Here is a 23,933-nt window from a genome sequence, read left to right on the forward strand (position 1 = left end):
GTAATCTTTTCAACTCCCTTCTACATATTTTGCATTCCCTTTTGGTTCTCTTGAAGAATTACTTTTGAGATATCTTTTACGTCCTATGGTGTTACTGAATATGGCTTCAATGTAACATCCTATAGCGTTATTTTTTTCTTTTTCTAGGAAAATTTCAAAAAAATATTTTTTGTATTTAGGATGAAGGACCCTAGTGATTTCATCCAAGGCAAACCCGAAATTATGTCACCTCGATTTCTCCATAGGGATTGAACAGAGAATTGTGATATAAATGTATAATCCCCAATGTTTAATTGTAATTCAGTTATGTCATATTTTTTTTTGTTCCAGAGATCTAATTTTTTAATTATATTTGACTAAGGAATCATCAATTGATTTGAAATTTTAAGGTTTTAGTATAATTTTTATTTTTGGCAGGAGAGATAGAAATAATAACACATTTTATGGCAAGAGTCTCCTTAATTTTAAATAGCATTGAAGCATAGTTATATGAAGTTTCTGAAAATATTCCTTCCTTCATTTCTGAATTAAACTCCATTTTATATTCCTCAATAATTTCATAATTAAGGATTTTATATTCTTCGTATAAGACTCTCTTCTCCAATATATATAACTTGATCTTTCCTCTATATATATATATATATATATATATATATATATATAGATAGATAGATAGATAGATGTTCTAATAATTTAATAACTTATCCTTTTTTTTTAATATTGCTTTTCACTTAAACTTTCCTTTTCCTTGTCCTTTCCTTTTCCTCAAAAGAAAGATTTTATATTTTATAATATTCATAAAAATAAATACCTCAAAAATACATTTATTATCCTTTAACTTACTCAAATCATTTTAATGTATAACCTGATGTTTATTTGAATAAAATAACACCTTGATTTAATATTCACTATATACCTTTTGGGTTGTAAGAAGTATGGTACCACGTAGCCTTCTTATATTATGTTAGTATATATTTTAATAACATGTAGCTTTCAAATTATTTAAATTAGAACCTATTGATGGCGATGGACCCGCCAACATTCAGAGGATCTCCCCAATATGAAGTCCCAACAAGACCTCACATCATTTGGAGTAGGAGTCGCAACAGTGGGTGGTAATTTTATACCTTGACGACAGAAATGCACAAAGTGAAGTATGGTTACATTGGTGAGAGCAAGTGTGTGAGTCTGCCGAAAGTTAAGTGTGATGCATGAAGGTTCCAACACACGAAGGGAAAAGGAAGTGTGCCCCTTGTAAACCTGTAATAGTACACAGCTTAAAAGGAACACACAAGCATAATGACATCACAAGCTAACATGTGGAATAGTCCACAAGTTAAGGTGACGAGTTAATGCAACAACACACATTCATCAAGGTTCATACAAATGCAAACAAAATAGTTAATAAGCATGAGCGTAAGTTAAATAACATACATTGCAAATACAACAAGAATAGTCCTACTATATTCACAACATATGCATGAAAGCATGTTGGCACTGATTTTTATTATAAGTTAAATTTCCATTCATACATACACCATTGATAGACCACTAGCCCCAATAGTGGAACATTAAAGTCAAGAACACCTGCTGCTCCAAAAAAGTATACTCGCTCTACCCTACGAAGAAGCCAAGACTCTTCACAATACTCCCAAGCTCCTTCTAAGCCTAAGCCTAGCCAAAATCTGGGCTCCCAAAAGCCCTTTTACATGAGTTATGAGGATATATTTACAATAAGGGGAGTGAATCTTCACATTCCCATTTGTGACTCTTGGACTCCCCTCACGACTCTTCAACTTCTTTACAAAATGACTCATTACATTACATCATGACTCTTCACATTTCAATATTGAGACTTGGAATTTCACTTTACAAATAATTACAAATAATATTACGTTTTAAACTCATACCCATATAAGACAAAATAGGGTAGAGACAACTTGACATCCTAATAATAAAAAACACTATGATGCTTGAGTTTGGGGAAACTCTAGCTCAACAACATTAATTTGATGCTTCTCAGTCACATATTGGTGCCAAGTTCGGTATTGTGCGATGACATCCCAAAACTACATGATGATGTCTGGCTAGAAGCAGACTCCAGCCTCCATAGCATCCAGGTGCAATGACCTGGAGCTATTTTTAACATCCCTCTTGAGCAAGAGAAACATTGCTCTAGTCTGAACAGGACCACTGATATAATTTTGGATGTTTTGTTTATTCATCTCCAAATCCTCCTTGGTGGCAATATGTATCAATTGCTCCAAGTACTCTTCAATCTCATACCTAACTTGGTGTATTTGTTTTCCTTTGGTAAGTGAGATAGTTGATGGGATCATGTGTTTTTCACCATGAAACCCAAATTTTTGTATAATCGTACAGATGAGGCCTAAATACTTCCAATGAATGAGACGAGCTTCTTGTTGTTCTGAATCAATATTCAAACTCTTTCTTTCTCCATCTCTACCTGTGGCTTCATTTTCTTTCGCAAGTTAAGCAATGCCCCTTTGTATCACATTATCCATTCATGCATGGCAGAAATGGTAGTTTATACATTCTTATGATTTTTGACAGTCTCTGCTCTAATGCTGCAAACCATGCAAGTGAAAAACTGCCTTATGTATGGTTATGAATTCCTCATAGAGGTCCTACATGGTATCTCCAAGTGTTGATACTTCACCAAGTATTGTTGCTCTCATTTCCTCCACGTAGACCTATGCGGAGTTTGTGTCTTGTGTTTATGCGCGGATCTATTCTATCTCTTACCAGGCAACCTATAAGTTATGTGCCACTTTCTTATTCACGGCCATCAAATACTGAGTGTTTGATCTTGTTGCACCTGAAAAGGCCAACTTGGCTTCGGTAATGGTATTTGGATTCTTGTTGGTGTCCACCACTATCACCCTCTCTCTAGTGAATGCAAGTGATGCATGATCATCTGGAAAATGATTTCTCTATTCTTGTACAATTATCTTATGGAATTCATCATAAGACAAATTGTACAATTCCATTACCAGATCATCATCAAGAGGAACAACAATGTCTTCTTCGCTCGAAACTAACTCCGCTGCTAAAGGTGATGGAGACTGAACGGTGACTTGTGGTGCACTCGGCATTAGGTCAACATCCTCATTATGTGGCTCTAATTCCAACTCCATATCTGCAACTTCAATCAATTCTTCAATCTAATGAGAAAGCTCCTGATCCTGCATCTATTCACCCTCCTCCTCTGTTGCTGGCTAGTTATGTTCTTGATTTTCAACCTGTATTGGTGTTGTTTCTTCTGCTATGGCACCTTAACTTTCTTCTCCTTCCTGCTTCTTCTTCTCTTCTTGTTCTTTCCTCCTCATCTCTCGTTCTTCCTTCAGTTCTTGTTCTACTTACTTCAATCTCAGTTTTGCTTCCTACAACCTCTACTTTTCTCTCTTCCTTAACTCTGATCTTTGTATCCTCTACTTCCTTTTTTCTTCTGCTACTAAAGCTACTTTCATAAGGATTAGATTTGATTTCATATTGAATCTTTTTCTCCCTCTAGACTATCAACAACCTTTCTCTTTCCCTTATCCTATACAAGATTGTTTCTTTTTGCTAGTGCTACTTCCAGAGTTGTCCTCTATATCTTCCTCAAGGATATTTGTTGAAAGAGCATCATTAACTTTCTACCATGTTAGTGTTGACTCCTTTTCTATAGACAGTTGAGTGTCCACATAAACTAGCAAGTCTACTATTGTTTGTTCAACTACTTCCCCAATACTTCTTTTAGTGGTCTCTTTTGAAGAAATTCTCTTTAGTGCCATGGTAACAATGATTGATGGAGAGAAGTGCTTCACAAGTGTGGTGCCTTTGGGACAAAAAGGACACTAATGGAAAGCAAACGTTAGCTTTAGAAAATATAACTTCAAAGCATGATAAAGCAACAATTTGGTCAACTGATGAGAGGGATTGTGTAGTTTTCATGAACAAGCAAGGGAAATTGGTTGTGGGAACTGCACATTATGCAGTCCCAGTAGCCAAGGGCATAACCTGAGGCTTGAGACTCTGCAATTCATATTCCAGCTTGAGCAAAGACTGGGAGAGATTGTGCATTGCACAGTCTCAGTGGCCAAGGTGATAGGTTGAGCCTTGGAACTACATAATGCACAGTTGGGTCAGCCTGTACTGCACACTTTATAGTTCCAGAGGCCAAGCTCTCGGCTTGATCCTTAGGATTATGAAGTGCCCAACTGGGAAAGGAAAAATCTGGCCAAGGGAAGTATAGATCTGCCTAGTGGAAGCGTGAAAAATGAGTAGAAGTGTAATGATGTGATCATGGGTGCAGATTTGACTAAGTATGAACAATCAATGTAGATCAAGTGCAGAGATTGAAAAAATAGAAGGAAAATCAAGTATGTGAGGAGATTTGTTGCATCAGTGACCATCGGTGCAAAAACAAGAAAACCAATGCGGCACTTGTGAAAGGAAAATGACAAATTAGAAAAACACTTATACAAGCTAAAATAAGTTGAAATGATAGAACTATGAAGAGAAATAAATAAAACAACAGTCACACAAGAGAAACAATAATAAGTGACAAAAAAAGTGGCAAAAGATGACAAAAGTGAAACTCACCTAGAAAAGCAACGACGACCGCACTGAAGGTTCCTTGATCTCCCCGGGAATGCTAGAGCTCCAAGATCAAAAGTGAAAATGAGTTATAAAGGTGTCGATTAAATATATTTGAGCGAATTAGGGTTTATGACGTGCATGCCTAAAATAAAGGAAAAACCAACACTTGGTAGAAGTTTCTAAAAATAGTGAGTGTGCCTCCTTCAGGATACTAATAATGTATTCCTATATTTTATGGATGTTTTTTACTTTTTAGCCTTTTTTCTTTTCTAGTGAAATTTTCCATGCATGCTACTGGTAAAGATTACACAATTCTAGGGAATTGGGCAACTTTATGGCTTAGTGCACTGGGTAGTTTCTGATCTCAGTGAGGGATTGCATAGTTTCTAGGGCTCAGTGTTGGGTCACACTCCATGATTGTGTAGTTTCTGATCTCAAGATTAACTGCAGTCTGAACTACACAATTCCAATCATCAAGGTTGCTTGCCCTCAAGGATTGTGCAGTTTCTAGAGGCAATCCCATAACTGTTGTGTGACCAAGTTAGGAGGTTAGCTTGTGAGTTACAAAGGTCAGGTAAGTGTGGAAACAAGAAAACATAAGCACAAATGAAAAAGATAAGTCTCAATTGAAACATGAATATCTAAATTACTGCAAGATGAGCTCCTGTGGATAGGAAGGAAGACTCCAAAATCAAAGCATGGGCAAAATTTTGGAGGGTGGTTGTAGCCGCTACAACACTAGTGACACACTAGTAGAACTCCATCTCTCTGTATGGATCTTGTTTCATGCAAAACAAGTCTAACTCTTCTAGAAGTATTGTTCAGTTTATCGATTGTCACAACTTCTTCACTTAGCTTGAGTTAAAGATATAGTCCCTACCATACTCTTCATCAACAACACACATACCAAGCCAAGTCGGAATGAGTTGTTTTGATTAGGTATGTGGAGTATATAAGTGCACAAGTAAAATAAAATGTCAGAGTCTTAATTTTCATCTCTAGTGTTGCTCCGCTACTAGCATGCCTGGACAATACTCCGACGAAGTCACTTCAAGAACACAAACATTACTCTGTTTCCAGCAATCCTAGATAGTACCCCAACAAAGTTTCTTGCTTCATCTCTCTGCACAAGAAGAATTTCTCTTCTTTCACCTTTAATTTCATTTTACATTTTTTTTTCATTTTTTTTGTTCAAAGAACTATGCATGGGCACTTGTTTATTTCATGGGGGAAAAGAGAGATCCCGACTTATTTAGAGCAGAAGAGGTTGTCCATTCAGAGAAGGATATTTGTATACACCTCTGACATACTTGCTAAGGTTTTCCTCCCCTCCTTACTCTACTCAACTTAGTTGACAAGGATTAACCGAAAAATATAAGACCAATTAGAGTAGACAGTACTAGTTAAAAGTGCAAGCATCACGATTTCACTGTGACTTTATTCGAAAGGAACGTATTTTCCATCAAAGTATCCTCGACTAAAAGAAATGAAATATTCACGCAAAGAGAGGGAATAGACAGGTAACCGAGTGTTGATAATAATACAATTTTCTCTTTGACTTCACCCTACTTGTTTAAGAAGCCAAACATGGTCTCATGCAGAAACTATCCTATAACTAGAAAGGAAAAAAAAAACCCAGAGTGGAAAGAAAATTAAAGTGAAGCAATTTAGAGAAAACAACTAAGAAAAGAAAAATTAATCCTACTCTTGACCTAACCTAATCATAGCATAGGCCAGACTTATGTGAAGTGATACTTCCAATGCAACCATTGCCACATTGGCTAGCCCATGTATGCGAGGGAATGCATGTCGAGAAATATATTCAAACATAAAAACAAACAAAAAAGATAAGACAATACAAACCAAAACATTTGAAGTTTGAAAGAACACGTAGAAAAGAAAGAAAGAAATAGACATGGGAGACATTCTGCGAAGGCATGGTGGTGTTTAGACACACTCCAACTCAAATAAATGCAAGCACAAACTTTGGAACTAAGGAAATGGGTGAATATAAAGAAAGAAGAAATTTTTCATTTCGCAACCACGCTCACCACATACAACTCCTCCAATGACTGAGGGATAGTTCCTCAAGGCTTGAACTTTAGAATAGGCGATGTGCTTTATCCAAATGGGATTTTATCAAGGCCAATATATGATTTTGTGACTTAAGTCCACATTAATGAATTTTACATTGATTATTATGAAAATAGAGACGTATCCCAATTTCGCTCAAACCTTTCTATATAGAATATGGATGGAAAGGAAGTTTTGAGGAAGACAATCACTGTGAATCACCCTTAATAATATGGAGGGTTTCATGAACAAAGTTCATATACGCAACACAATATCTGGAATATAAGAATGTCCATCATGGTACGAATAATATATTTATATAAGAATGTTTGAATACAAGTTAGATATGAGATATGTTGATTACAAATGAGGGTCCGCTTATATACCTAGGCAGGTGGCCCTTCATGAATGACCATGTCCTTAGAAACATGCCTCTTCTATATTAATTATTAATTAATCAATAATTATTTGTATTATTGTTATTTATAGTTATATTATTTTTATATAAATTGTGTTCATAACATTGCATTCCTCTTCAAAAAACTTTGTCCTCAAAGCTCATTGCTACAAGGCATGTCATTTGTTCTTTGTCTTGTAATATATTTACATCTTTTGGAATTATTCAAGTTGTCATCTTCGATGATACAAGATGATAGGATCCTCTAAGTGATAAACAAAATTCTCAAATTGAGAATGGATCTAACCATCCTAAATCAATCTTTTGTGGAATATTGTGATTACTAGATAATTGAGATTAATTGTTATCGCAAGACTGGATTATGGTGACATCGATATTATTTGGAATATAAGTCACTTGTTTTTGGTCTAAGTGATATGGAATTATAGATTGATTTAGATGTCTACTTTTATGTTTTGGGTGTCAATATAGAGTTATTGTGATTTCATTTTCTCTTATCCTCTTTGTGGCAAATTTTTTATTTACTTAAAGTATTTGATTCCTTCATTTACTGAAGTCGCTTGGTTAAACATTAGATCTTCATTTGAAAATTCCATTGTTTGAACTGCAACATCTAAATATGGTTTTACTTCAATTGGTTTGTCATTTTCTTGAGTTGTGATATTGATTGGATCGTATTCATTCCTTTTTCTTCAACTTGGATTATTATGTCTGAAGACATTGATGCTTCTTTCGTGATAAGTTCTTCTAATTTGTTTTTCAATGATTTCTTATCATTTTTAAGTTTCTTAATTTGAGTGAGTAATTTCTCATTGTGGTCCTTAAGTAACTTCTTCATTTTTGTCTATGGTAATCTTTTCAACTCCCTTCTACATATTTTTCATTCCCTTTTGGTTCTCTTGAAGAATTACTTTTGAGATATCTTTTACGTCCTATGGTGTTACTGAATATGGCTTCAATGTAACATCCTATAGCATTATTTTTTTCTTTTTCTAGGAAAATTTCAAAAAAATATTTTTTGTATTTAGGATGAAGGACCCTAGTGATTTCATCCAAGGCAAACCCGAAATTATGTCACCTCGATTTCTCCATAGGGATTGAATAGAGAATTGTGATATAAATGTATAATCCCCAATGTTTAATTGTAATTCAGTTATGTCATATTTTTTTTTGTTCCAGAGATCTAATTTTTTAATTATATTTGACTAAGGAATCATCAATTGATTTGAAATTTTAAGGTTTTAGTATGATTTTTATTTTTGGCAGGAGAGATAGAAATAATAACACATTTTATGGCAAGAGTCTCCTTAATTCTAAATAGCATTGAAGCATAGTTATATGAAGTTTCTGAAAATATTCCTTCCTTCATTTCTGAATTAAACTCCATTTTATATTCCTCAATAATTTCATAATTAAGGATTTTATATTCTTCGTATAAGACTCTCTTCTCCAATATATATAACTTGATCTTTCCTCTTATATATATATATATATATATATATATATATATATATATATATATATATATATATATATATATATATATATATATATATATATATATATAGATAGATAGATGTTCTAATAATTTAATAACTTATCCTTTTTTTTTAATATTGCTTTTCACTTAGACTTTCCTTTTCCTTGTCCTTTCCTTTTCCTCAAAAGAAAGATTTTATATTTTATAATATTCATAAAAATAAATACCTCAAAAATACATTTATTATCCTTTAACTTACTCAAATCACTTTAATGTATAACCTGATGTTTATTTGAATAAAATAACACCTTGATTTAATATTCACTATATACCTTTTGGGTTGTAAGAAGTATGGTACCACGTAGCCTTCTTATATTATGTTAGTATATATTTTAATAACATGTAGCTTTCAAATTATTTAAATTAGAACCTGTTGATGGCGATTTTCCCGCCAACTTTCAGAGGATCTCCCCAATATGAAGTCCCAACAAGACCTCACATCATTTGGAGTAGGAGTCGCAACAGTGGGTGGTAATTTTATACCTTGACGACAGAAATGCACAAAGTGAAGTATGGTTACATTGGTGAGAGCAAGTGTGTGAGTCTGTCGAAAGTTAAGTGTGATGCATGAAGGTTCCAACACACGAAGGGAAAAGGAAGTGTGCCCCTTGTAAACCTGTAATAGTACACAGCTTAAAAGGAACACACAAGCATAATGACATCACAAGCTAACATGTGGAATAGTCCACAAGTTAAGGTGACGAGTTAATGCAACAACACACAATCATCAAGGTTCATACAAATGCAAACAAAATAGTTAATAAGCATGAGCGTAAGTTAAATAACATACATTGCAAATACAACAAGAATAGTCCTACTATATTCACAACATATGCATGAAAGCATGTTGGCACTGATTTTTATTATAAGTTAAATTTCCATTCATACATACACCATTGATAGACCACTAGCCCCAATAGTGGAACATTAAAGTCAAGAACACCTGCTGCTCCAAAAAAGTATACTCGCTCTACCCTACGAAGAAGCCAAGACTCTTCACAATACTCCCAAGCTCCTTCTAAGCCTAAGCCTAGCCAAAATCTGGGCTCCCAAAAGCCCTTTTACATGAGTTATGAGGATATATTTATAATAAGGGGAGTGACTCTTCAAATTCCCATTTGTGACTCTTGGACTCCCCTCACGACTCTTCAACTTCTTTACAAAATGACTCATTACATTACATCATGACTCTTCACATTTCAATATTGAGACTTGGAATTTCACTTTACAAATAATTACAAATAATATTACGTTTTAAACTCATAACCATATAAGACAAAATAGGGTAGAGACAACTTGACATCCTAATAATAAAAAACACTATGATGCTTGAGTTTGGGGAAACTCTAGCTCAACAACATTCATTTGATGCTTCTCAGTCACATATTGGTGCCAAGTTCAGTATTGTGCGATGACATCCCAAAACTACATGATGATGTCTGGCTAGAAGCAAACTCCAGCCTCCATAGCATCCAGGTACAATGACCTGGAGCTATTTTTAACATCCCTCTTGAGCAAGAGAAACATTGTTCTAGTCTGAACAGGACCACTGATATAATTTTGGATGTTTTGTTTATTCATCTCCAAATCCTCCTTGGTGGAAATATGTATCAATTGCTCCAAGTAATCTTCAATCTCATACCTAACTTGGTGTATTTGTTTTCCTTTGGTAAGTGAGATAGTTGATGGGATCATGTGTTTTTCACCATGAAACCCAAATTTTTGTATAATCGTACAGATGAGGCCTAAATACTTCCAATGAATGAGATGAGCTTCTTGTTGTTCTGAATCAATATTCAAACTCTTTCTTTCTCCATCTCTACCTGTGGCTTCATTTTCTTTCGCAAGTTAAGCAATGCCCCTTTGTATCACATTATCCATTCATGCATGGCAGAAATGGTAGTTTATACATTCTTATGATTTTTGACAGTCTCTGCTCTAATGCTGCAAACCATGCAAGTGAAAAATTGCCTTATGTATGGTTATGAATTCCTCATAGAGGTCCTACATGGTATCTCCAAGTGTTGATACTTCACCAAGTATTGTTGCTCTCATTTCCTCCACGTAGACCTATGCGGAGTTTGTGTCTTGTGTTTATGCGCGGATCTATTCTATCTCTTACCAGGCAACCTATAAGTTATGTGCCACTTTCTTATTCACGGCCATCAAATACTGAGTGTTTGATCTTGTTGCACCTGAAAAGGCCAACTTGGCTTCGGTAATGGCATTTGGATTCTTGTTGGTGTCCACCACTATCACCCTCTCTCTAGTGAATGCAAGTGATGCATGATCATCTGGAAAATGATTTCTCTATTCTTGTACAATTATCTTATGGAATTCATCATAAGACAAATTGTACAATTCCATTACCAGATCATCATCAAGAGGAACAACATTGTCTTCTTCACTCGAAACTAACTCTGCTGCTAAAGGTGATGGAGACTGAACGGTGACTTGTGGTGCACTCGGCATTAGGTCAACATCCTCATTATGTGGCTCTAATTCCAACTCCATATCTGCAACTTCAATCAATTCTTCAATCTAATGAGAAAGCTCCTGATCCTGCATCTATTCACCCTCCTCCTCTGTTGCTGGCTAGTTATGTTCTTGATTTTCAACCTGTATTGGTGTTGTTTCTTCTGCTATGGCACCTTACCTTTCTTCTCCTTCATGCTTCTTCTTCTCTTCTTGTTCTTTCCTCCTCATCTCTCGTTCTTCCTTCAGTTCTTGTTCTACTTACTTCAATCTCAGTTTTGCTTCCTGCAACCTCTACTTTTCTCTCTTCCTTCACTCTGATCTTTGTATCCTCTGCTTCCTTTTTTCTTCTGATACTAAAGCTACTTTCATAAGGATTAGATTTGATTTCATATTGCATCTTTTTCTCCCTCTAGACTATCAACAACCTTTCTCTTTCCCTTATCCTATACAAGATTGTTTCTTTTTGCTAGTGCTACTTCCAGAGTTGTCCTCTATATCTTCCTCAAGGATATTTGTTGAAAGAGCATAATTAACTTTCTACCATGTTAGTGTTGACTCCTTTTCTATAGACAGTTGAGTGTCCACATAAACTAGCAAGTCTACTATTGTTTGCTCAACTACTTCCCCAATACTTCTTTTAGTGGTCTCTTTTGAAGAAATTCTCTTTAGTGCCATGGTAACAATGATTGATGGAGAGAAGTGCTTCACAAGTGTGGTGCCTTTGGGACAAAAAGGACACTCATGGAAAGCAAACGTTAGCTTTAGAAAATATAACTTCAAAGCATGATCAAGCAACAATTTGGTCAACTGATGAGAGGGATTGTGTAGTTTTCATGAACAAGCAAGGGAAATTGGTTGTGGGAACTGCACATTGTGCAGTCCCAGTAGCCAAGGGCATAACTTGAGGCTTGAGACTCTGCAATTCATATTCCAGCTTGAGCAAAGACTGGGAGAGATTGTGCATTGCACAGTCTCAGTGGCCAAGGTGATAGGTTGAGCCTTGGAACTACATAATGCACAGTTGGGTCAGCCTGTACTGCACACTTTATAGTTCCATAGGCCAATCTCTCGGCTTGATCCTTAGGATTATGAAGTGCCCAACTGGGAAAGGAAAAATCTGGCCAAGGGATGTATAGATCTGCCTAGTGGAAGCGTGAAAAATGAGTAGAAGTGTAATGATGTGATCTTGGGTGCAGATTTGACTAAGTATGAACAATCAATGTAGATCAAGTGTAGAGATTGAAAAAATAGAAGGAAAATCAAATATGTGAGGAGATTTGTTGCATCATTGACCATCGGTGCAAAAACAAGAAAACCAATGCGGCACTTGTGAAAGGAAAATGACAAATTAGAAAAACACTTATACAGGCTAAAATAAGTTGAAATGATAGAACTATGAAGAGAAATAAATAAAACAACAGTCACACAAGAGAAACAATAATAAGTGACAAAAAAAGTGGCAAAAGATGACAAAAGTGAAACTCACCTAGAAAATCAACGACGACTGCACTGAAGGTTCCTTGATCTCCCCGGGAATGCTAGAGCTCCAAGATCAAAAGTGAAAATGAGTTATAAAGGTGTCGATTAAATATATTTGATCGAATTAGGGTTTATGACGTGCATGCCTAAAATAAAGGAAAAACCAACACTTGGTAGAAGTTTCTAAAAATAGTGAGTGTGCCTCCTTCAGGATACTAATAATGTATTCCTATATTTTATGGATGTTTTTTACTTTTTAGCCTTTTTTCTTTTCTAGTGAAATTTTCCATGCATGCTACTGGTAAAGATTGCACAATTCTGGGGAATTGGGCAACTTTATGGCTTAGTGCACTGGGTAGTTTCTGATCTCAGTGAGGGATTGCATAGTTTCTAGGGCTCAGTGTTGGGTCACACTCCATGATTGTGTAGTTTCTGATCTCAAGATTAACTGCAGTCTGAACTACACAATTCCAATCATCAAGGTTGCTTGCCCTCAAGGATTGTGCAGTTTCTAGAGGCAATCCCATAACTGTTGTGTGACCAAGTTAGGAGGTTAGCTTGTGAGTTACAAAGGTCAGGTAAGTGTGGAAACAAGAAAACATAAGCACAAATGAAAAAGATAAGTCTCAATTGAAACATGAATATCTAAATTACTGCAAGATGAGCTCCTGTGGATAGGAAGGAAGGCTCCAAAATCAAAGCATGGGCAAAATTTTGGAGGGTGGTTGTAGCCACTACAACACTAGTGACACACTAGTAGAACTCCATCTCTCTGTATGGATCTTGTTTCATGCAAAACAAGTCTAACTCTTCTAGAAGTATTGTTCAGTTTATCGATTGTCACAACTTCTTCACTTAGCTTGAGTTAAAGATATAGTCCCTACCATACTCTTCATCAACAACACACATACCAAGCCAAGTTGGAATGAGTTGTTTTGATTAGGTATGTGGAGTATATAAGTGCACAAGTAAAATAAAATGTCAGAGTCTTAATTTTCATCTCTAGTGGTTCTCCGCTACTAGCATGCCTGGACAATACTCCGACGGAGTCACTTCAGGAACACAAACATTACTCTGTTTCCAGCAATCCTAGATAGTACCCCAACAAATTTTCTTGCTTCATCTCTCTGCACAAGAAGAATTTCTCTTCTTTCACCTTTAATTTCATTTTACATTTTTTTTTCATTTTTTTTGTTCAAAGAACTATGCATGGGCACTTGTTTATTTCATGGGGGAAAAGAGAGATCCCGACTTATTTAGAGCAGAAGAGGTTGTCCATTCAGAGAAGGATATTTGTATACACCTCTGACATACTTGCTAAGATTTTCCTCCCCTCCTTACTCTACTCAACTTAGTTGACAAGGATTAACCGAAAAATATAAGACCAATTAGAGTAGGCAGTACTAGTTAAAAGTGCAAGCATCACGATTTCACTCTGACTTTATTCGAAAGGAACGTATTTTCCATCAAAGTATCCTTGACTAAAAGAAATGAAATATTCACGCAAAGAGAGGGAATAGACAGGTAACCGAGTGTTGATAATAATACAATTTTCTCTTTGACTTCACCCTGCTTGTTTAAGAAGCCAAACATGGTCTCATGCAGAAACTATCCTATAACTAGAAAGGAAAAAAAAAACCCAGTGGAAAGAAAATTAAGGTGAAGCAATTTAGAGAAAACAACTAAGAAAAGAAAAATTAATCCTACTCTTGACCTAACCTAATCATAGCATAGGCCAGACTTACGTGAAGTGATACTTCCAATGCAACCATTGCTACATTGGCTAGCCCATGTATGCGAGGGAATGCATGTCGAGAAATATATTCAAACATAAAAACAAACAAAAAAGATAAGACAATACAAACCAAAACATTTGAAGTTTGAAAGAACACGTAGAAAAGAAAGAAAGAAACGGACATGGGAGACATTCTGCGAAGGCATGGTGGTGTTTAGACACACTACAACTCAAATAAATGCAAGCACAAACTTTGGAACTAAGGAAATGGGTGAATATAAAGAAAGAAGAAATTTTTCATTTCGCAACCACGCTCACCACATACAACTCGTCCAATGACTGAGGGATAGGATCGTGTGATACATATGGAAGATGCGAAAATCGTAGAACAAAATTATTTTCAATGTGTGCGATAGAGCGATGAGTAGCCTGGAAAGATTCAACACATTTATGATCGGAAGTGGAATCAATGAGAAGGTCACGACAACCATGATCAGAAAGTTCAAGATCGAAAATAGAGGCATCCTCATGATCTAACGAATCACAAAGAGGGGAAGATGGAAAACGAGAAATTTCACCCTTTATATTTCTAGAAATATAAGATCAGAGGTTGGGAGGATCAGGAAGAAAATATTTGTCATCTCCACATTCAGATGAAAAACTGACATTCCATGTGTTTTGAGAATGATCGGAAGTAGTAACATCAGCATAAATTAAATTTTCACAAGATTCAACGAAAATGACAAAATCATGGAAACTGTTAGGATTATGAGGGAGAGGTGCAGAAGGAAGAAAATCCTCCTTCATCACTAATTCTTGTTCATCTATGGGCTCCCACACATGATCATCATAAATGATATCGCAGTTTGGCTCCTCAACACCAACTCCATCCAAAACTTGATCCTCATGAACATCAAAAGAGAGATTTTAAATAGGTGAACACAACAAATCACAATGCGGAGGATCAGAGAGGCCAAAAGGTGGAGGACAAGGAGATAACACTTCATCGTAACCATCAGACTCACAGTCCAAAGCTGCGCTAAAATTCTGAGTATGTGGGATGGGAGAAGATGGTGGTAGATTAGTAGATGAATTCTCAATTTCTCCTGCCTCAACCTATGGAACTAGAGTTGTTTGATTTGAAGGGGACGAGGGTCACTTGGAACAACAACTTCATTCATTGCATATTTAGAAGCTCTAATACTGAGGTATGTTGGCAGAGGTTTGAAAGATTTAATGTCGTGTGGATTTTCTGAAATGTGAACAAGGTATAGGAATTTGTCTAACAACAAATAACAATCAACATCATCTTCTGTAAATTCAAAGAATAAATGAATAAAACAATAGTGAAAATCCTGGACAGATTCATCAGGAGCCTTTCGCAAATTCAATTTTTTTTGCACAACATTTTATGATCATACATATCAAAGGCACAGAACAACTCTGTGACAAGGTTTTTGAAAGAGTGTAGGAGTCATTAGGAAATGTGATACACCATTAGTGTACACACCCTTCGAACGTGAGAATGCACAACCTACATCCAACATTATCACAGTGGGTATTGTGCTTCATGCAGAAATCAAGAAAATGGACGGTGTGCTCAAATAAGGTTGTTTCATCCTCGCCATTGAATTTAGAATTTGGTAAGTCATCAATAATTCTCACCGACACTTTTAGATTTGTGTCTCTAGAAAAACATGTCGGGGTTATGATTTGGGGAGAGGTCATTAAATGAATGCAGAAATTCAAAACAAACTTCAAGGGATCAACTTGTCATTTGGCCCTCCTTCTAGCACCAGAAATGTTGACTATGTTGGACCCACCAACATTTGGGGGATCTCCCCGATATGAAGTCCCAACTAGACCTCACACCCTTTGGAGTAGGATTTCTAGAAGTGAGTGGTAATTTTATGCCTTGACTGCTAAAACGTGCAGAGTGAAGTACGTTAATTTTGGTGAGAGAAAGTATATGATCTTGTGGAAAGTCAAGTGTGATCCATGAAGGTTCCAACACATGAAGGAAAAGGAAGTGCACCCCTTGGAAGCTTGTAGTAGTACGCAACTTAAAATAAATGAATGAGCATATTGACATCACGAGCTAACATTCGAAATAGTCCACAAGCTAAGGTGACAAATTAATACAACAACACACATTCAACAAGATTCATACAAATGCAAACGAAATAGTTCATAAGCATGAGTGTAAGTTAAATAACATACATTGTAAATGAAAAAAGAATAGTCCTACTATATTCACAACATATGCATAAAAGTGTGTCGGCTCTAAGTTTTATTATAAGTGAGAGTTTCATTCATATATATGCCACAATAGTGGAGCATTAAATTCAAGAACACATGCTACTCCAAAGAAGTATACTCTCTCTATGCTACAAAGAAGCCAAGGCTCTTCATAATACTCACAAGCTCCTTCTAAGCCTAAGCATAGCCAAAATCTTGGCTCCCAAAATCCCTTTTACATGAGCTATGTGGATATATTTATAGCAAAGGGAGTGACTCATCACATTCCCCTTTGTGACTCTTGGACTCCCCTCATGACTCTTCAACTTCTTTACAAAATGACTCATTATATTACAACATGACTCTTCACATTTCAATGTTGAGACTTAGAAATTTCATACCCATATAATACAAAATAGGGTAGAGACAACTTGAAAGCCTAATAAGGCAAACACTATGATGCTTGAGTTTGGGGAAACTCTAGCTCAACAACTTTCACTCGATGCTTCTCGTCAACACATATTGGTGTCAAGCTCGGTATTGCGTGATGACATCCACAAAATGTGTGATGGTGTCTGGTTGGAAGAAGAATCTAGCCTCCATAGAATCTAGGTACAATGACTTGGAGCCAATTTTAACATCCCTCTCGATCAATAGCAACATTGTTCTAATCTGGATAGGACCATCGATGAAATTCTACACATTCAGTTTGTTCATCTCCAAATCCTCCTTGGTGGAAATTTGTCTCAGCTGCTCCAAGTACTCTTCGATCTCCTGCTTGACCTGGTGTCTGTGTTTTCCTTTAATGAGTGAGCCAACTAATGGGATCTTGTGTGTTTTCACCATGAAATCCAAATTGTTGTATAGCCATACATATGAGGCTTGAATACTTCCAATGAATGAAACGAGTTGCTTGTTGTTTTGAATCAATATTCAAACTCTTTCTTTCTCCAGCTCTGCCTATGGCTTCATTTTCTTTGGCAAGTTAAGCGGTGCCCCTTTGTATCGCATTGTCCATTCCTACATGACGACAATGGAAGCTTGTACATTCTTAAGAGTTTTGACAAAGTCTTTGCTCTGCTGCTACAAACCATGCAAGTGAAAAACTGCCTTATGTATGGTTATGAGCTCCTCATAGAGGTCTTGCATGGTCTCTCCAAGTGTTGATACTTCACCAAGTATCATTGTTCTCATTTCCTCCAAGTAGACCTGTGCAAACACTGTGTTATGTGATGCTATGTGGATTTGTTCTATCTCTTGCCAAGAAGCCTATAAGATATGTGCCACTTGCTTATTCTCAACCGTCAAATATTGAGTGTTTGATCTTGCTACACCTGCAAAGGCCAAGTTGGCTTCGGTAATGGCATTTGGATTCTTGCTAGTGTCTGCCACTATCACACTCTCTCTAGTGAATGAGGGTGATGCATTATCATCTGGAAAATTATTTCTTTGTGCTTATACAGTTCTCTTAGGGAATTCATCATAAGACAGATTGTACAAGTCCATTACTGGATCATCATCAAGAGGAACAACATTTCCTTCTTCGCTCGGAGCTAACTCCGTTGCTGGAAATGATGGAGACTGAAGTGTGACTTGTGGTGCACTCGACATCAAGTCAACATCCTCATTATGTGGCTCTAATTCCAACTCCATATCTACAACTTCAATCAAGTCTTCAATCTGATGAGCAAGCTTCTAATCGAGAATTTGTTCACCCTACTCCTCTAGTGCTGGCTAGTTTTGTTCTTGCTCTTCAACCTATATTGGCGTTGTTTCTTCTACTATGGTGCCTTTCCCTTCTTATTCTTCCTGATTCTGCTTCTCTTCTTGTTCTTTCCTCCTCAACTCTCGTTCTTCCTTTAGTTCTTGTTCTGCTTGTTTTAATCTTAGTTCTGCTTCCTGTAAGCTCTACTTATATCTCTTCCTCTGCTCTTCTCTTTGTATCCTCTTCTTTCTTTTCACTTCTACTACTAAATATGCTTTCATAAGGATTGGATCCACTTTCATATTACAGCTTTTTTCTCCCCCTAGACTATCAACAACTTTCTCTTTCCTTTATCCTATACAAGATTGTTTTTTTCTATTGGTGATGCTTCCGAAGTTGTCCTCTAGATCTGCCTCAAGGATCTTTGTTGAAAGAGCTTCTAACTTGATTACACGTTAGTGTTGACTCTTTTTCTACAAACAGTTCAGTGTAAACATATTTTGGAAAGTATACTAGTTTTTTCTCAATTACTTCACCAGTACTGCTTTCAGTGGTCTCTTTTGAATCAATTATCTTTGGTGCCATGGTAACAATGACTGCTAGAGAGAAGTGCTTCACAAGTGCGATACCTGTGGAACAAAAATGACACTCATGGAAAGAAACCATTAGATTTAGAAAATATAACTTCAAAGCATGAGCAAATAGAAATCATGTCAACTGATGAGAGGCATTATGTAGTTCTCATCAACAAGCAAGGGAGACTAGTTGTGGGACTGCGCAAGGGTGCAACCTGAGACTTGAGATTTTGCAATGTGTAGTCCAACCTAGGCAAAGACTAGGAGAGACTACACATTACACAAGCTCAATGGCCAAGGTGATAGGTTGAGCCCTGAAAATTCACAATGCGCAGTTGGACTAGCATGTATTGCGCACTACATAGTTACAAATTCCAAGCTCTCAGATTGAGCCTTATGATTGCACAGTGCCCAGCTGGGCAAGGAAAAATATGGCCAAGGGAAGTACAGATATTCCCGGTGGAAGTGTGAAAAACAAGCATAAGTGAGTAATTATGTGAGCTTGGGTTCAGATATGACTAAGTATGAACGAATCAATGTAGATAAAGTGCAAAGACTAAACAAACATAAGGAAAATCAAGGATGTGAGGAAATTCACTGCAATGGTGACCATCGGTGCAAAAACAAGAAAACCAATGTGACACTTGTAAAAGGAAAATGACAACTTAGAACAACACTTCTTCAGGCTAAAATAAGTTGAAACACTGGCAACTATGAATAAAAATAAGTATAACAACAATCACACAAGTGAAACATTAAAAAGCGACAGAAAAAGTGGCAAAAGACGACAAAAGCGAAACTCGCCCAAAAAAATGATGACGACCACACCGAAGGTTCCTTGATCTCCTCAGGAATGCTAGAGCTCCAAGGTCAAATGTCAAAATGAGCTCTAGAGGCATCGATTAAATAGATTTGAGCGAATTAGGGTTTATGACGCGCATGCCTAAAATCAAGGAAAAAGCTAAACTTGGTGGAAGTTTGTAAAAGTAACGAGTGTGCATTCCTTCGAGATACTGATAATGGATCCCTATTTTTTAGGGATGTTTTTTTATTTTTAGCCTTTTTTCTTTTTGGCTTTTCCAGGGAAACTTTCCATGCATGCTGCTAGGAAATATTCTACAATTCTTGGGAACTGGGCAACTTTCCGGCTTAGTGCACTACGCAGTTTTTGAGCTTAGTGAGGGATTGTGCAATTTCTGGGCTCAATGTTGGGTTTCCTTCCATGACTATGTAGTTTATGAGCTCAAGGTTGACTACCAATTTGAAATACGCAATTCCAATCATCAAGGTTCCTTTCCCTCAAGGATTGCACAGTTTCTGGAGGCAAGCCCAAAACTGTTGTGTGACCAAGTCAGGAGGTTAGCTTGTGAGTTATAAAGGTTAGGTAAGTGAGGAACAAGAAAACACAAGCACAAATGAAAAATATAAGTCTCAATTGAAGCATGAATACTTGAATAAGTGCAAGATAAACTCCAATGGATAGGAAGGAAGGCTCCATAATCAAAGCATGGGCAAAATTTTGGAGGTTGGTTGTAGCCGCTACAACAGAACCCTTAGAAATAACCTTTTTATGCATATGGACATTACTATACGGAATAGCCTCCAAATTGTGATGTGGATATACCTGTACAGACACAATTTTTCAACAAGGAGGGGCAACGAACAGTGGAAAAACAAGGCAAAAGAACATGATAGCTACCCAGGATGAGAGTTAGACACAGGGCGATCTCGTATGTAGGAGGAAATGCAGGGATCAGGGAGGAAGAGGAAGATGGGGAGACTTGGGGTGAAACAAATATGAAACACAATGATGAATGGGGATGAAAATAGTAGCTAGGAATCTGATGGGCATGCATACTGGAAATCAGGTGGACTAGTCGTTGTGGTGGCTGGAATATGCATCATGCACTCGATGATGGCAACGACGACTAATTCAACGGTCAGATAGGAGATGGTTTATGGTAGCGCTGCAAGGGTCTATGACGACTAGCAGTGGATATGTGGTTGTCTATCGGCAACTTGTGGCAACTATGTTGGTAAGTTAGGGCGCAAATGTAGTTAATAAATTATTTGTTTTTTCCTTATATATATATTTGTTTTCTTCCTATTTTTTTGAACTTTTTTTTATTTTTATTTTTAATCTAATTTAAAAATATTTTTTTTCAATAATCCCTCTTCTTCTATAATATTCTTTTTCTCTTTTTCCTTTATTTGTTTTATATCGCTTTAAAAAAAAAATCCTATAATTTTATTTATTTTTCTTTTCTTTTAATGGCCAAAAGCCCTATTGCATAATAGGGAATCTCCAAAATTTTGTAGCAAAATGCTTTGATCACAATGGAAATATCATTGGCAAATATTTGATGGCTAAAGTCCTGGATCAGACTGATTCTATGCAGTGGTTGAGTGACTAGAGGATCGAACAACTCTCGTACCAATGTAACGAACAAAGTTCATATACGCAACAGAATATCTAGAATATAAGAATGTCCATCATCAGATGAATAATATATTTATATAATAATGTTTTAGTACAAGTAAGATATGAGATATGTTGATTACAAATGAGGGCCCGCTTATGTACCTAGGCATGTGCCCCTTCATGAACGGTCATGCCCTTAGAGACATGCCTCTTTTGTATTGATAATTAATGAATTAATAATTATTATTATTATTATTTATATTTATATTATTTTTATATAAATTATGTTTATAACAAAGGGGTAACTATAATTGGAGTATTCTAGCTCTCCATGTACGTAAGGATTGTGCAGGGCCATTCAATATTGCAATGGCTACAATACAGAGTGGAGATAAAAATATTTTTGGTACATTCTTGACACTAAAAGATGACAGTAGTTCTACCAAGACTAAAGGAATATCAATTCTGGGTTGTGATTTGCAATCAATGGTGTTGTATGATCAAGAAGGAAATTTTGTAGGAGTTTGGTGGCCTGGATCAAATCATCCAATAACTATTTATGGCATGAACATAGTTGTGGATGATGCAATTGGTAGTCACTGGGAACTCTCAGCCTCATTTGTGTGTTGTACTGATAACCAACTATTTATTGAAATTTGTGGACATGTACATTTTAGCTTCATAAGTTCCAATTATTGTTATGTATATGGAGAGATATAGGTATGGTAGGTGTGATTGCAAGACATAATTGGTGCCATAATCATGTTTATTTGAAAAGGGAGGGAATAGAAGCATTTCATTATAGAATGGAATTATGTTTGGGAGTGATGGAGCTTCAGAAATAAAATACTCATGTGAACATGTTAACAAGAAACTAAGGATTATGATGCATACGTCTGACATACATGGAGAAAATGGAGACACGTTGAATTATGATGGAGATTGCTTTGAAATGTTACATTCCAGTAAGGAGGCCGAAAATGATCCATTTTTTTTCCTTCTACACTAATTATGCATTAATAATTTCCCCAAACAAGAAAATGGAAGCTAATATTCACCAAGTTGAAGATGAAAGAAACAACATAAGCTCATCTTAGGAGTTCTGTATCAAACATAGTCATTACAGTGTCATCCTATTTCAAAGATGTTAAATGTCAATCAACTAAATATGCTAGAAAATTTGTTGGTTTAGATGTGGAAAGAATTCTCAACGAACCAACCACAACTTCCCTTTCATATGGTATTTTGATCTTGAGAGTGGAATTTTTGATGTTTCATTGCTTGCAATATTTAATGGTGTTTTTGAGATGAAAGCCACTAATGGTGATACCTTCTTGGGTGGTGAGTATTTTGATAACATTGTACTTTATTATCTTGTTTCCAAGTTTAAAATATCATAAGGCATCAAATTTCTACATATAGATTAGCCTTGCAAAGGTGGAGACTAGGAAGCATAGGCTGAATTTTAAGAGGAGATGTGAGCTATAAAATTAGGATGTGTCGCAGTGCAAGAAGATAGGTATAAATATCCTGCAGTAGTAATGCAAGGGATTGTAATATTCCCCTTGCAAACTACTATAAATCATGGTGTCACCCTACTCATAATATTTGTGCCACATCATTGGAAAATATCATCTTTGCGCTAAGCTATTCAATATCTTTGCATTGGGTGACCAAATTATTGGAAAGGCATAGGAGGAAAGCACAAAACATATACACAAAAAATTTGAACTGCTACTCAAATACTTTATTAATCATAAAACTTAATTCACTCATATACATCCACCAAGCTATAGCTCGTCTCTTCTCTTGCTTTCATACTACAATGACCCAACCACAAATATATAAACACCAAATTTACTAAATATGGAATCACGCAAACTCTAAATAGACTTTACTCTTCTTCGACTAACTAATTCATGCAAACTCACACTCAACGCAAATCAACTCTTCATATATTGCATGCATACGGGAGTTATTACTATTTCTAACACTCCCCCTTGATTATGACTGTATGACTCAACATTACTTAAACATGCATGTTGGTCTAAGTCTCAGGTAGGCTTACAATGACTCAAAAAAAAAATTATAATTTTGGATTTTATTTTTCGTTTCTTCCAAATTCTATACCCTCGAAACTACTTCATTATTAGTTGCAATTTCTTGTTCTAAGCTCCATACTTCTTCACTTGTTTTTGCTACAATTTTTCTTTGACTTCTCTTATATTTGGTTTCAAAAATAATTTAAGATTTTTGAGTCTTTCTTTTACACCTTCCTCTTCAAAGATTCATTCACTCATGGATTGTTGCCACAACTCTTCATCTTCAAACTGTGAACTTTGCTCCACTTCTTGCCCTTCATATTCCTAATCTTTCTACCATATTTCTTGATAGAAAAATTTACATGTTCTTAACTCCATTGCTAAAAGGTTGTTTCAATGCTTTCTTCTTCATCTTCAAAAACTTCCATGTCCTTTCTTACATATTTTTCTTCATCTTCAATTTCATCTATAACTACAACTGGTTTGTTGTCTTGTTTACCTACACACTGAAAATTAATGTTAAAAACATCTTCATTATGCTATGCAATGAGAGCTTTCGTTGCTTCTTCTTTCTTCTCTGCCTCTACTTTCTCTTCCTCTGTCATTGCATAATAATCTTCATT

At 36.0% G+C, this 23,933-nt stretch overlaps 1 pseudogene; it reads left to right on the forward strand.

The window, feature by feature from the left end:
* The window catches only part of LOC149252459 (cytochrome c biogenesis protein CCS1, chloroplastic-like), a 33,243-nt pseudogene extending 11,255 nt beyond the window's left edge, over positions 1 to 21,988 (forward strand).
* Positions 21,989 to 23,933: the final 1,945 nt, after the last annotated feature.

The sequence above is a fragment of the Pinus tabuliformis genome, chromosome 7 (genome assembly GCF_031772625.1).
Source record: "Pinus tabuliformis cultivar Carrire ecotype Pingquan chromosome 7, CPIR1, whole genome shotgun sequence".
Lineage (NCBI taxonomy): Eukaryota > Viridiplantae > Streptophyta > Pinopsida > Pinales > Pinaceae > Pinus > Pinus tabuliformis.